Below are 15,294 nucleotides of genomic sequence, written 5' to 3'. Positions count from 1 at the left end.
TAGCCAATCAAGAGAATGTATGAAGTTTTGAAAAGACCAAGTGTGTGCATGCTCAGTTCAGACTAGCAAGTGAATGCAGGGAGTGAGAATCAAGGGAAACCGGTAAGAACAGTGACCAAAATGCAAGTTAGCTGGTGCAATGTGTGACAGCTCCCCCCTTTCTCGTCTCTGATAACCACCTCTCACTCCCGCCTAAAAGACTTCTCCTGTGCTGCTCCGCACTTATGGAATACCTTACCACGCTCTATTAGACTTTCCCCACAGCCTTCAAACCTTTAGACGCTCTTTGAAAACCTATCACTTTTTTTTTTTTTTAGAGGTGTCCTTATCCCCGATTACACTATTCACACTAAAACACCTTCACAACTGTCCCAATCTCCACTTTGAACCATATCTGCTCCTCTTTTTTCAGCTGTGCCCTCTTCCACTTAGAATGCAAGCTCTCTAATAAGCAGGGTCCTTCATATCCTTTTTTTTTTATTTTTAATAATAATAATAATAATAATAATAATAATAATAATAATAACAAATAACAATAAAGACCTATTCTGAGCCGTTTTGATTCCCAAATACAATGTCGAATTTCCATTTTTAATAGTTGTTCGTCTGCTGGTGACAATAAAATAGGCAACATTTGAAGCGGGTATAAAAGTTTTGGAAATATGATCATTTTGATCAAATTGATATGGTCCAAAAAGGAGAGAATTAAGTGTTTCCAGATAGCCATTTCGTCAATTGCCGCCTTGACATCCTCTCTAATATTAAGGGGGTATAAATCATGTATATTTTTTGGCAGTTGCACACCTAAAAGGCCCAAGACAAAGAATACTGTGTACTCCATAACCAGGGCCGGATTAAGGGAATGGAGGCCCCTGGGCTAAGGGGGACTCCATTCCCCCGTGAGGGCCCCACTCCGTGATCTGAGCTGCCCGCGCCCCTTCCCCCCGGCACTTACCTCCTTCTCCGGCGCGCTGTACGCTCTTTACTGAGGAGATCTCGTGAGAGTGAGACTCACGAGATCTCCTCAGTAAGGAGACTACAGCGTGCCGGAGAAGTGAAAGTGCTCAGCAGCACTGATCGCGCCGGGTGCGCCCCCGACCGATCAATACTGCTGCTGAGCACTTTCAAGGGCCCCCTGGATGCCATAGGCCCCTGGGCTGTAGCCCAGTTAGCCCTATGGTTAATCCGGCCCTGTCCATAACATCTTGTTTTCAGGGTCCAAAGACATCACTATCAATTTAGATTGGTTAATCATGAATCCTGACACGATATTATATTCCTCAATTTTCTGAAGTAAGGGAGTCAAGGTGTGGTGTGGGTCAGATAGAAAGAGTAGCAAATCATCTGGAAAAGCAACCACTCTAAATCTCACCTAATATGAATTCTTTGAAAAACGAGGGTGTAAATGAATAACACGAAGGAGGGGGTCCAACGCCAAATTAAACAAAAGTGGTGATAATGAGCACTCCTGTCTGGTGCCTCGTGTCATTGTTATTGGAGAGTTGAACTGTCCATTTATAATAAAAAAAATAAAAAATAAAATAAAAAGGTGGTTATGGCGGTAGTTTAAATAAATCTAATAAATTGTGAAAATTCCTGGCCAAACACTCTAGACTCAAAGACCATTTGAAGATGTTTCCAAGAGACCAACCATATCAAAAGGCCTTTTCGGCATCAAGGCTTAATAAAATACCAGGATTTTTTTTTTTTTTGAGGCCCTTGCCGCCACAACAGCTGCAATAGCAGCCCTATCCCCTTCAAATGAATGTGCATTATGAGTAAAACCTAGTTGTTGAGAAGATACCAAATCCGGCAGAATATTCTGCAGCCTATTTGCCATAAGTCTGGCCAAAATTTTAAAATACAAATTTATTAAGGTGATATAGGCCTATAGGATGAAACTCTTTCCTGGTTTGGGAATAAAAAAAGAATTACCGTTATTGAATTACAATAATGTACATATATTGATTTTTGTACAATTTCTGAAACAAGAAACCAAGAAAGGAATGAAGTAGTGTTTCGAGAGTTTATAGTACTCCCCCCTACAGCCATCAGGGTTCAGGGATTTATTAAAGGCTAAAGACTTAATTACCCCCTCTACTTCCTGTTCGGTATTATCAGAATTTAACAGGGCTTGCTGGTCACTAGTGAGCTTGGGAAGATTAGCCTCAAATAAAACCTAATTATGTAATACTGGGTTAACTGGGCAGGCAGTATAACATTTCTCATAATAGGCCTGGAATTGAGATAATATACCTGAGGTAGCTGTAAAACGAGACCCAGTAACCGAATCCATAATAGATAAGACAGGGTTACGTCTTCTGTGTCCCTTAGTCATGTTGGCCAGTAATTTGCCCGCCTTGTTCCCCCAACCTATAAAACTTGTTTCTAGTATAATCCACACTAGCCTGGGCGTTCGCTAAAAGGAATAGGAGGTGTTTAGCCAAATCATAAAAGGTCTAAATTAGTTGGAGAGGGGCAAGAACTATACGTGACAAGCGCAAGTTTTATAGCGGCATGTAAAGAATTATAGTTGGACTAAATATCCTTCCTTTTTTTGCCAAATAGGCAATAACGTGTCCTCTCATGACTATATCAGGAGATACGGATTTCAAGTGAGACACTACTTTACTCCATTTTGCAGGCGGTTTCAAGCCTGCCACGTTCCAGGAAACCACCCAGAAACTCTATGAGACCTGTAGAGCAGAGTTCGATAAAGGTAGCATGCTAACCATTATAATCCAAAATATAAAGATGTAACCTAAAGAATGGGGAAGTATAAAAATACACACTCAACCTTCCACTAGTGTAAGGGAAGTGGACATAGAAATAAGACAGGGTCCAACCGCACCTGAGAACCACCCAAAATAGTAGCAAAGATAAAGCTTCAAACTGCAGTGATAAAATATGCATAACCCAAACGTACATGAAGATGAATAACATAATTAAATAGCACCCTAATATTTAGAGATGGGCGGGCTCGGTTCCTCGAGAACCGAACCCATCCAAACTTTACAAATGAACAATGGGCGCTCTATAAAACCTATATAAAGCTATTCGTATGTCATATATAACTATGGCCTGTTGCAGCTCTCCAATACAGGCTCTGGGACCTGGATATCAATGTAACATACATAAAACAAGGCAGGTTGAGAGCGCAAAAACTGTAAACCAATAGTAATATTGATATAGTAATTTAATATGTATTAGAATACACACAAATATAAAATATAAAATGAATAAAACATTAATCCGTATCAAATATAGCAACAAATTGACATCAACTGGAATCAGCATTCATAGTGAGTCAAAACTCATATAGAGTATTCATGATTGGATTTACAGCTGGTGAAGTGATTGATAGACTTGTTAATGCACATGCAGATATACACCCTTAAGAAGGCAAAGCTACAAATGCAGAGTGTTGATCGAGATATATAGAGCTTAGTCCCGGAAGGTGTTTGTATGTAAACACCAAAGCAGGAGGAATAAATCCTCAATATGCAGTAACTGAAATCCAGCAGTTTGTTGAAGTATCACATATATACCACGGATTAAACGTATAAGCACAGCTTGTACACACCTCCTTTGTATTATACAGATGTAGTCTCTCTATGAGAGAGGAGGAATAGAAAGTCTTAAGTACTTATCATGTTATCAGATGGATGGATCACTCACAGGTGTATCTCCTGGTAATAGTTGGATAAAGGTGTTAGTCCTTCCAGGTCACAAAAAGAGCTCCTTCACCCCGGGGTAAATTAATCGCTCTGTTATATCAATCGCCGGCTGGAAGCCAATAAATGCCTGACGCGTTTCTCGGCACACTGGCCGTTTCATCAGAGGTAATGTTATCCAGACAAACCGGCTCTCTACAAATAGTCCATGATTATGGTCACATGGGGACGGCTGACCAATCCCCCGTTGATGATCATGTGATACGGGTAGTCCAATAAGCAGAGGTTCCCATTCATAAAATAGTAACAGCCTCGTACATCACCAGTAAAACAGCTGTTTGTCTCATAATTACAGCTGAAAGTTCCGCTGATGTGGATCCGTTTAAAAGCATAATAGATTGTATTGGTGTAAATTATCACTTCACCTACAAATACTATAATAACGCTTAAATAATCCTTTCTATCGCTGTTAATACTAGGACTGTACAAAAGCAATAGATGTATATATATGGCTAAACTACCAATATATAAAAACATCAGTATTAAAGGTCATTGGCTCATAAATCTCAAAAGGAAAAAAAAAGGAGCAGGGTGTAGTCACAGGCTGATTAGAGCAGGGACAGAGAATATATCTTATTCTTCATCCAATTCTGATAACAATTGATAGAGAATAGAGAAGGATAGAGAAGTCTTTTTTTTTCAATATTTGGCACTCCAAGTGCTTTGGGGTGTCCCCCATTCTTTTGCATTAATATTTCTGGCTGTCAAAAGTCCTGTTTGTCAGCAGTCTCAAAAAATAATATTTAGCACTCCCAAGTGCTTTTGGGGTGTCCCCCATTCTTTTGCATTAATATTTCTGGCTGTCAAAAGTCATATTTGTCAGCAGTATCTAAAACAATTTGTAGCACTACAAGTGCTTTGGGCTCATAATGGATTCAAAACAGTCCACATATGAGCAGCATGAGCAACCAGGTTCTGTCACCAGTCCTGATGGTAGTGTTCCCAGTACGTCATTTGAAATCAGGCAAAAAAAAACACACACCAAAATTTTTTTTACCGCGTTGAAGCGAAAAAGAAGTGTAACTGAGGAAAAGTTAACTGCCGATAAAAAAAAAAATTGCCAACATGCCGTTCTACACACACAGTGACAAAGAGAGAATGAGGCTTTCACCTTTGTCTATTAGTGGCAGATCAAAAAAATGTTACCGAGCCTACAAGTGGTGCACAACTACTGTTACGAGTCAAAGCCGAGCTGCAAGATAACAGTAAGGCAGTAGATGATAATGTTTGCTCTGAATCACAAATGACACCATACCAGTGGAGAGTCCATCCAACAGTGGGATGTCTAATCGTGAGCATTCTGTTAGTGTACCCATAAAGAGGGACCCTTTCAGCAGTTCTGCTTATGTGTGCCTGAACAGCCTGAGTATAGCCGGTGATAAACAAATTGAGGATGCCACTTTGGAATTAGAAAAGGATGAGGGGGAGATTTGTGTAGGCGATGAGGGCGCTAATAAGGATGTTGATGAGGATGAGGTTGTTTGTGTCAGTCCTGCACCAGTGGCAGCAGTTCTGGCACGTGACAAGAAAAAGGCCATTGTCATGCCTGGGCATAAAACACAAACATCCACTTCTTATGTGAGGAATTATTTCTACCCCAATCCAGACATTTGTAGTGTATGTCAAGCCACAGTCAGTCGAGGGAGGGACCTTAACCATCTTGGAACCTCGTCTATGTTACGCCATTTGACGAGAGTTCATGGCAAAGTGTTGGGAAAAGCTGAAAGTTCTTCCAAAAAATTTACAAGCACTCCATCATCAGCTAGGACCCTCCGCTCACCGACATCCCGACGGCTACAATATACACCCACCACACCATCCTCATCAATATCCTCAGTAGCCCTGCATCCCAATTATTAAGGCTGGATGACTCCTGCACTATTATTGATTCCTCTGAAGAAAGCGTTAGTCCCACTGCTGCTACTGCTGGGGGTGAATCGTTAGCCCAGAGGAAGGCCAAGAAAAAGAGCAGTCCTACATTTCAACAATTAACTGTGAAACAATCATTTGCGAGGGGAAGCAAATATGACAGCAGTCACCCAGTCGCCAAGCGAATCACAGACGCCATGGCTGCCATGTTAGTGCTAGATCTGCGTCCAATATCCACAATAAACGCAGATGTTTTTTCACAGTTAATTGAGGATTTGTGTCCGCGTTACAGAATTCCATCGCAATACCATTTTTCCCGTAAAGCTATTCCACAACTCTACCAAAAAGTGTGTACAAATGTAGAGATTGCGCTGAAAAATGCCATTCTGCCCACTGTCCACTTAACCACAGATATGTGGACAAGTGGAAGTGGGCAAACCAAAGACTATATGATTGTGACAGCCCACTGGGTTGGTCATTCACCTTCACCAGCAGGAACAGCAGCAGCATGTACACCACTACGTAACATTTGTCACAGGCAGGCCACTCTTTGTATCACCGGCTCCACTAACAGGCATACAGCTGATAATTTGTTACGCAAACTAAGAGATGTGATTGATACATGGCTTATACCACTTGGACTCTCCCCAGGATATGTCATTTCTGATAACGCCAACAATATAGTGCGAGCATTACAGCTGGGTGATTTCCAGCACATTCCCTGTTTTGCTCACACTATCAAATTGGTGGTGCAGAGCTTCCTACGAACTAACCGTGAGGTACAGGAGATGCTTTCGGTGGCCCGTAAGATTTCAGGCCGTTTCAGGCATTCGGCCACAGCATGTAGGAGATTGCAGCAACTCCAAGAGCAGTTTAACTTGCCAAGCCACCAACTTAAGCAGGAGGTGGTAACTAGGTGGAATTCCACCCTGTACATGCTGCAGAGGATGGAGGAACAACGCAAAGCCATCCAAGTGAATTGCACAAGCCATGACATTGGGAAAGGAGGGGGCATGTATTTCACTCTTGCACAGTGGGGAATCCTTTCAGTCCTGTGCAAGGTGCTGAAATCATTTGAAGTTGTGACGTGTGAGGTGAGTGCAGATTCTGCTAGTTTGAGCCAAGTCATTCCTTTCATTAGACTATTGGAAAAGCAGCTTGAGAAACTGAGGGAGTAGATGAAAGCAAGCAATTCTGCAAAGTATGTTGGCCTTGCCGATCAAGTACGATCGCTTTACAATGATCCTCGAGTTATTAAGATCTTGAGCTTGGATCAGTACGTTTTGGCCACTGTGCTTGATCCAAGGTTTAAGACCTACATTGAGTCTTTGCTTCAAAATTAACGAGATGTGAACTTTTGCAAGGAGCTATTGCTCAGCAAGTTGTCCGCTGAACTGGGCCTTGGCTTGACGGCATGTCCTCCTTCAGTTTCTCAAGCAGCTGCTGCTCGTAAAAAAAATTAATTTTCCAAAAAAAAGCAGGGAGGACGCAGAGGAAACCAGAACAGTTTAACATCTGGGCTGGTTTGAAGGATTTTTTTTTAAAAAAAAGGTGTGACCTTGCCCATAACTCCATCCAATATGAGTATTAACATGCAAAGGATGGTGGAGGATTACTTTCAAGATGTAGTTGATATGAAAATGTCAAACAGTCCCTTTCCTTACTGGGAAGAAAAGAAGGCCATTTGGAAACCCATGTACAATCTTTTTTTGCAATACTTAACCTGCCCAGCCTCCAGTGTGTACTCTGAACGAGTGTTCAGCACAGCCGGGAACTTAGTCAGTGATCGCCGTAGAAGGTTACTTCCCAAAATGTGGAGAAAATGATGTTTATAAAAATGAACTGCATCTTCCCCGAGGAAGACCTTCACCATCCAAAACATCCAAGCACTGACTGTTCTCTAATGGTGGATTCAAGTGGTGATGAACTGATAGTCTGTGATGATGACGTACACACTGATGAGGGTGAGGATGAAGCTGAAGATGATGACGATAACATATTTTTAAAACTTTCTATGTAATTGTAGGGTGCAATTTACCCCCAAAGAGGAAAGGGACTTGGGGCATTTCCATATCACGTACCATCTTGAAAGGCTGCTGTTTGGGCAATTTCTCCTTAAGGGTAGGTTGTCATACACAAAGTGACCCCAAACGGTCTTTGTCCATTTCAATTAATATTGTACAGTCTATAACGGCTGCATTTTTTTGTATTTTCTACAACTGGAGGGGGGCCTAGAGAGACAGAAACCAAACTGCCTTTGTCCATTTCTTTATAAGTATAAGTGTAGGGTGTAATATACATCCAAAGACGATGGTTGCATTGCCAATATTCATAGATGGAGAGGAAGACAATCTGGTCTGTATGTATAATTAATGAAGGCCTACCAGGAATTAAACTGTTTTTTGGATAATTTATTAGCTTTACAATTACATTATCCAAGAAACAGGTGGAGCACAAAATCTGGTAATTTTAGGCCCAAAAACATTGGCTTTTTAAACAAAATAGCAAAACAAAACCAAAACCAAAACAGGACGGTTATCCAGATCCAAAACCAAGACCAAAACATGGGGGTCAGTGAGCATCTCTACTAATATTGTAACAGTTTCCAAAAACCCTTTGTAAGTACCAAACATGTTATAGATAAACACATAATACATAAAGCATGCAGAAATAAAGACCAAGTCTGAGACAAAACTTATTTGCCTTCCAATGACTCTATTTTTCCATTTTCCTCCCAATCACAAGTCATGCGCCCGTTTTGCCATAACGAAAGAATGATAAAACTGACAACTAGAACATATTGGACAAACAGATATAAAGTGTGCACTTCCCAAACCTAGGATATTGATCTCTGTGACAGATCATGAGGTATGTACATACCATGGATAAATTCTCTGGCACAATCAGAATCAGTAAATATGTGAGATTGACCATTATCAGAAATACGTAGCCTTGCAGGATACATGGGAACGAATCTAACATGATGTTCAAAAAGGAACAAAGTGGCAAATTCCTTCCTCTTCTGGGACACTATGGCAGACAAATCTTGAAACGTCAAAACCTTAAAACCCGACTCATCCCTTTCATCTATAGGAGGAAAGCATCGCCTCCCTATCTCTAAAATTTGGAAACTTGGCAATAACAGCGCGGTCTACTATTGATGTTAGTGGATCCACGATATGCCCTTTCAATACTGACGGGTGGACCAATATCACATAGTCGCAATGTAGAAATTAGATCTGTCTGAAGAAAGGCAAGGAGATCTGGTACTTTTACAGATTCTGGAATACCCACAAAGCGTAAATTATTCCGTCTATTGCAGTTTTCAAGACCATTTAGTTTCTTTGTCAGGGACAGGATGGTTTTAGATTGGGCTTCTATGGTGGAATGTAGAGTAGCAGAATTATCCTTCACGTCGCTCACTGTCACGAACACGCTCCCAGATATAAAGAAAAATAATGAATAAACAAATAATAAATTTGACATAACAAGCAAAAGCAGTTTAAAATAAAAAGGATTACCTTCAGATTTGCACTTACATAATTTGCATTCTGGCCAAGGGGAATTTGGCTAGGAAGATGGACAGCTTATCAATGTAACTTGATTTCCCCAGAAGTCTGACACTTTGTCCCTCCAGACACAGGTTTTTAAGCAAACTCAAATGGGACGGCATTCACAGGGGCAGTGTTTAATGCTAATCGGGGGTTGTGTCCTGGGACACTTTTTCAAACCAAATTTACATGTTGCCTGATTTACTAACCAATTCTACTATGTGATATATTTTTCCTGGACAGCGTTACATCGATCCAATTTTATCATTAATAAATCCCCTATGACTTTGTCCATCTTTTCATATCAAACATGCCTAAGTACAGTGCATTCGCAGAGCTTACACTCCTTTTCTTCATTTCTCTGTGGGGCAGAATTCTTAATTTAACATATGAGCTGCCCTTCATCATGCTATTGAGGAATATGTGGTTGATCACTACTTTTATTGATTTTAAGTGGCATATTTTAAAACTGATTTCTTTTTGTCTATACAGTATTACATACAGGCTATGTTAGCACATGGCCTCATTGAGCCAGACCACATGCTGAGCGGTACCTAAAAGTCTATTCAAGTGTCACAAATAGTCTAGATCTCACCCCGGGAGTCCTTTGAACTGCCCCCAGGTGACACTTCTATCTGTTCACACTGGGGTGTGCAAAGCCATCAAACACAATTTCATCAGTATTCACCTGAAATTCCATATTCTACCTCTGATGTTTTCAACTCACTCTGGCTACAAGCTACATGCAACATGAGGACTGTTTTGGACTCTGATCTCATTTTCCTCTCATCTCATAAAAATGTTTGTTCTATTTGTCAGTTTGTTTTCAATGCAAAATCCACTCTGTTTAATCAGACTGCTGTACTACTTGCTCAACCACTTCCTACCCATGCTACAGTTATTTCAGTCCCCCTATCTCACCACTGTACTTCAATTCTATTTAAGCTTTGTCTCCCTTTACAAGTAGGAAGAAATTATACTGTCTTTCAACCAATCTCCTCTCATGAGTCTGCAAAATCTCAGCTACTCAATTACCTGCTCTTTATTACTCTCCATTCAACACTTCCACCCACTCCCCCACATGGCTCCCCACATCATTACTTTATAACATCCAGGAATACACTACATTTGCTGCAGCCTAGCTCTGCACTACTTATCCGATTACACTGGACATTGCAATTAGGCAATTCCTTTAATTCCTCATTTTTGCTATTTGACTACTAGTCCCAACTATATCATCCCTCACCCCTCCTGCAACACACACCTCTGTCCACATTGCCCCTTCATTACTTCACTCACCTTTAGTGAACACTCGTGAACTCTTTTCCTATTTAAATTCAATAACTTTAACAGCCTCACCCTGCCGCCAGAAACTAAAAGGACACACATCTTACAATCATCTTTCCTACCTTTCTTCCTCCCTGCTTCTATTAGCTGGTGATATATCACATAATCCAGGTCCCCCTTACTTCTCCCACACACATATATCTGAACACTACAGAAATCTGGCAAACCTCAAACACATAACCTGTCTCCCCTCTCTTCCAAAGTCCTTTAGATGTGCCCTTTGGAATGCACGCTCTGTTTGTAACAAACTTACCTCCGTACATGATCTCTTCCTCTCATACAACCTCAACCTTCTAGCAAGAACAGAAACATGGCTCACGCATTCAGACACTGCCTCACCTGCAGCCCTTTCACATGGTGGTCTCCATTTCACCCACACCCCCAGACCAGGAGGCAGACAAGGAGGGGGGGTTGGACTACTTCTCTCCCCACGGTGCACATTCACAGTTCTACCAAGTATCACTTCACTCACATTCACATCTTTTGAAGTACATGCTGTTAGGATTTTTAACCCATTCTCTATGCGTGTTGCTGTCATCTATCGCCCCCCTGGTTTACACCAACAATTTCTTGAACACTTCTCTGCATGGCTCCCTCACTTCTTATCTACCGATATCCCCACGATCATCATGGGTGATTTCAACATCCCTATTTCTAATCCACATTCCAATGCTGCTTTCAAACTACTCTCTCTAACCTCCTCACTTGACCTCTCCCAGTGGATTGAATCTGCTACTCATCAGGATGGCCACTGTCTTGATCTTGTTTTCTCTAGACTATGCTCAGTTTCTAATTTCCTTAACACTCCTTTTCCCCTATCGGATCATCACCTTATTAGGTACGCGCTCACACCCAGTTCTTTACCCTCCCTAGTGTCAAACTCTTCCAAGCCTCCTCGTACCCGCAGGAATATCAACGCTATTGATTTTCAACAGTTTTCCACCTCTCTCCAACACCTTCTCTCCCCAATTTGTACATTCTCCTCCCCAGATCGGGCAGTACCCCATTTTCATCAAACCCTAGCAACAGCCCTGGATCAAGTGGCTCCAGCGACACTACATACTTCGCGTAGAATTTGTTGCCAACCGTGGCACACTACAGTAACACGAACTCTACAAAAACTTTCTCGTAAAGCAGAACGTCACTGGCGTAAATCTTGTGCCTGTAATGATTTCATCACATATACTGATATCTACCACTCCTACAGAAATGCTCTGGACACTGCTAAACAAGCATACTACCGATCTCTCATCTATGCTCAGGCTTCTAACCCCAAACGCCTCTTTAACACATTTAACTCTCTTCTGAATCCTCCTGCCCCAAATCCTCCAACTAACATCAGTGCACAGGATCTTGCTTCCTATTTGAAGGACAAAATAGATAAGATCAGGCTTGAAATGTATCTCCCTTGACAAGCAATCTGCTCAATTCCTTTGTAGCACCCTCTGACACTCTCTTCATTTGATCCCACAAATGAAGAGGAAGTTTCTACTCTCTTCTCATCTTCCTACTCTACCTCCTGTCCTCTTGATCCCATTCCCTCACAAATGGGTATGTCCCTGTCTCCTGTGCTCATTCCCCCTCTAACTAAAATCTGTAATCTATCTCTTTCTACTGGTATTTTTCCATCTATATTCAAGCATGCAGTGATTACTCCCATTTTAAAAAAACAGAATTCTGACCCTAACTCTCTCATAAATTACCGCCCCATCTCCCAGCTCCCATGCCCCTCCAAGCTTCTCGAGAGAATTGCCTACACACGCCTCACACACTTTCTTACAGCAAACAACCTATTGGATCCTCTTCAGTCAGGCTTTCGCTCTCAACACTCCACAGAGACTGCGCTGACCAAAGTTGTCAATGATTTGATCACAGCAAAAAATAATAACCAATACTCTCTTCTAATTCTCCTGGATCTCTCTGCTGCATTTAACACTGTTGACCACTCTCTCCTCATACAAATGCTACAATCCCTTGGTCTTGAAGGCACTGTCCTATCCTGGTTCTCATCCTACCTATCTAATCGCTCTTTCAGTGTTAATTTCTCTGGATCCACCTCTGCTCCGCTTTCTTTATCAGTTGGAGTACCACAAGGCTCAGTCCTAGGTCCTCTGCTATTCTCTATCTACACCACTTCTCTTGGAAAACTAATAAGCTCCTTTGGATTTCAGTATCATCTCTATGCGGATGATACACAAATTTATCTATCCTCTCCTGATCTTTCACCATCTGTGTTGTCTCGCATTACTGACTGTCCTTCTGCCATTTCATCTTGGATGTCTTCTCGCCAACTCAAACTCAACCTTTCAAAAACTGAATTAATAATATTCCCACCCAAGAACAGAAGCTTCCTGCCTGACATTTCTATTTCTGTCGATAACATGACCATAAATCCCACCCCGCAAGCTCGTTGCCTAGGTGTAATCCTTGATTCACAACTGTCGTTTATTCCCCACATCAACTCTATATCTAAATCATGTTACATACACCTAAAGAACATTTCCAGAATACGCACATATCTGACACAAGACACCGCAAAAACATTAATTCATGCACTCATCATCTCCCGCATCGATTATTGCAATTCCCTCCTTCATGGTCTTCCCAAAGTCAAACTTGAACCCCTACAATCTATTTTGCATGCAGCGGCTAGACTGATTTTCCTTACAAACCGTTATTCCTCTGCTGAGCCACTGTCAGTCTCTACATTGGCTGCCTGTATTTCAACGAATCCAATATAAAATTCTTCTACTAACATACAAGGCCATCAACAAAATTGCACCGACATACATTTCCTCACTTGACTCGAAATATCTCCCTACTCGACACCTCCGTTCTGCACAAGATCTACGTCTCACCTCCACTCTCATCACATCCTCCCATTCTCGGTTACAGGATTTTTTCCGGGCTGCACCTACTTTGTGGAATTCCCTCCCTCGCACAGTAAGACTTTCCTCTAGTCTTCAAACCTTCAAGCGTTCACTGAAAACCCACCTCTTCAGACAAGGTTATGATATTCCTCAACCATCATCTTAATTTCCCTAGATTACCCTATTGCCATCCTCTACACTGCTAACGCAAGACAACAACCTTCTGACCAACATTGCAACACACACAGCCCACTCAGTACTTTTACCTTTGCAGTCTGGCTGGTCCATTGTGCAATATGATGTAGCACATGCCCTTGTGTTTCTAACTCTCATTGTCCTATAGATTGTAAGCTTTAGAGCAGGGTTCTCTTACCTCTCTGTCTGTATGTATTACCCAGTATTGTCTTATTAATGTTTGTTCCCAATTGTAAAGTGCTACGGAATTTGCTGGCGCTATATAAAAAAATGTTGATGATGATGATGATCAGACTCTGCGTCTTTAACTGTTACACTAACTTATCAATGGATTCATTTGATACAACTATTTACATTGCAGTTATGAATTATCCCTTATAAATAACTGCAAGCTCTCTATGTTCACGACACTCACCATGGTTTCCAAGGAGGCAATACGCTTAACATTTTGTTCCAATTCTGACACAGCTGCCGCAACAGCAGTTGAACATTATGTAGCTTCTGTTCGATAACAGGCATTATTACCGTAAGCATTTCCCTAGCAGTATCAGATACCGTTGGGGTCTCAGAATGAGTAGTGGATTTAACATCAGAGTTAGCCACAGAGAATGAGAAGAGCTCAGAGGGTGGAGGAATACTCTGAGCAACTTGAGACCTTGTGGAAGAGGTTTTAGTTTTTCCCATTGTCAGGCGCCGCCTGGATCCCGGCGCCCCGCTGATCCGCGCGTCTGGGTGCCTAGCAACCAGACGCGTCACTTCCTCCCCGCTCGGCCGCCCGGCTACTGTGCAGGAAGCGTTCCCATTGCTAGGCAACGGGACGCAAAGTCTAGGAAGCGCTACGCGCTAATAGGATGGCGCTGGGGTGCTGAAGCGGATGGGGCACTTGTGTTATTTAAGCCTCTCTTGACCCCACCTCCAGTGCCAGAGTTTCAGGTCTACCTGTCCTCCAGCGTTTCCTGTGTACCTGTGATTACTAGTCTCCTGACCTTTGCCTGCCTCCTGATTATCTACCGTTTGCCTGTGACCCTTGTGACCCAGATTGCTTTGACTACTCTTTTTGATCTCCATTCTGTACCTCACTGCCAGAACGCTACCGACCCGGCTTGACTCACCACCCCTTTGGATTCTCCCAGTGTACCTGCCTTGCCGGCACCATTGCCGAACCGGCCTGTCTGACATTTCTCTCGTGCTTCGCTATCTGACTCGTGGAAGGACCGCGACCTGCGTGTTCCCTGCAGCTGAGTACATACCTCCTTGCGGGGTCCCTGGTGAACACCAGGGGCACGTTAGACTCCGCAACTTCCTTCGAGTAGTGCCAACGATAGCAGGTACGCTATACTCAGTCGTGACACCCATTTTACTCCCAGAGGGTTTGTCAATATACCTGTACATGATTATAAAATAAAAGCTGGATTATAAGATCACCTAGACACAGATGTTACTTTATAGCGCACACATACTGTATGTCAGCTACAATAATCCTAAAACATACATTACAGATCTATATTAAGTAGATATAGCAGGGGACAAATTAACTGTAATGAAACTCCTGGACATTCTTCGACGTCCACACACCCACGTAGGATTTCCAACTTCAACCGACTAAGGTGCAATGTCAATGGCTAGCATGATAACACACAGTATGGACAACCGAAACCACATATCTCGCAAGGTTTTGACAATAAAAGGACATTGTCTATATAACTCGAAACACAAGCACAATCAGCG

This window comes from Mixophyes fleayi, chromosome 2, assembly GCF_038048845.1.
Source record: "Mixophyes fleayi isolate aMixFle1 chromosome 2, aMixFle1.hap1, whole genome shotgun sequence".
In the NCBI taxonomy this organism is placed as follows: Eukaryota; Metazoa; Chordata; class Amphibia; order Anura; family Limnodynastidae; genus Mixophyes; species Mixophyes fleayi.
This window is presented reverse-complemented; position numbering follows the sequence as displayed.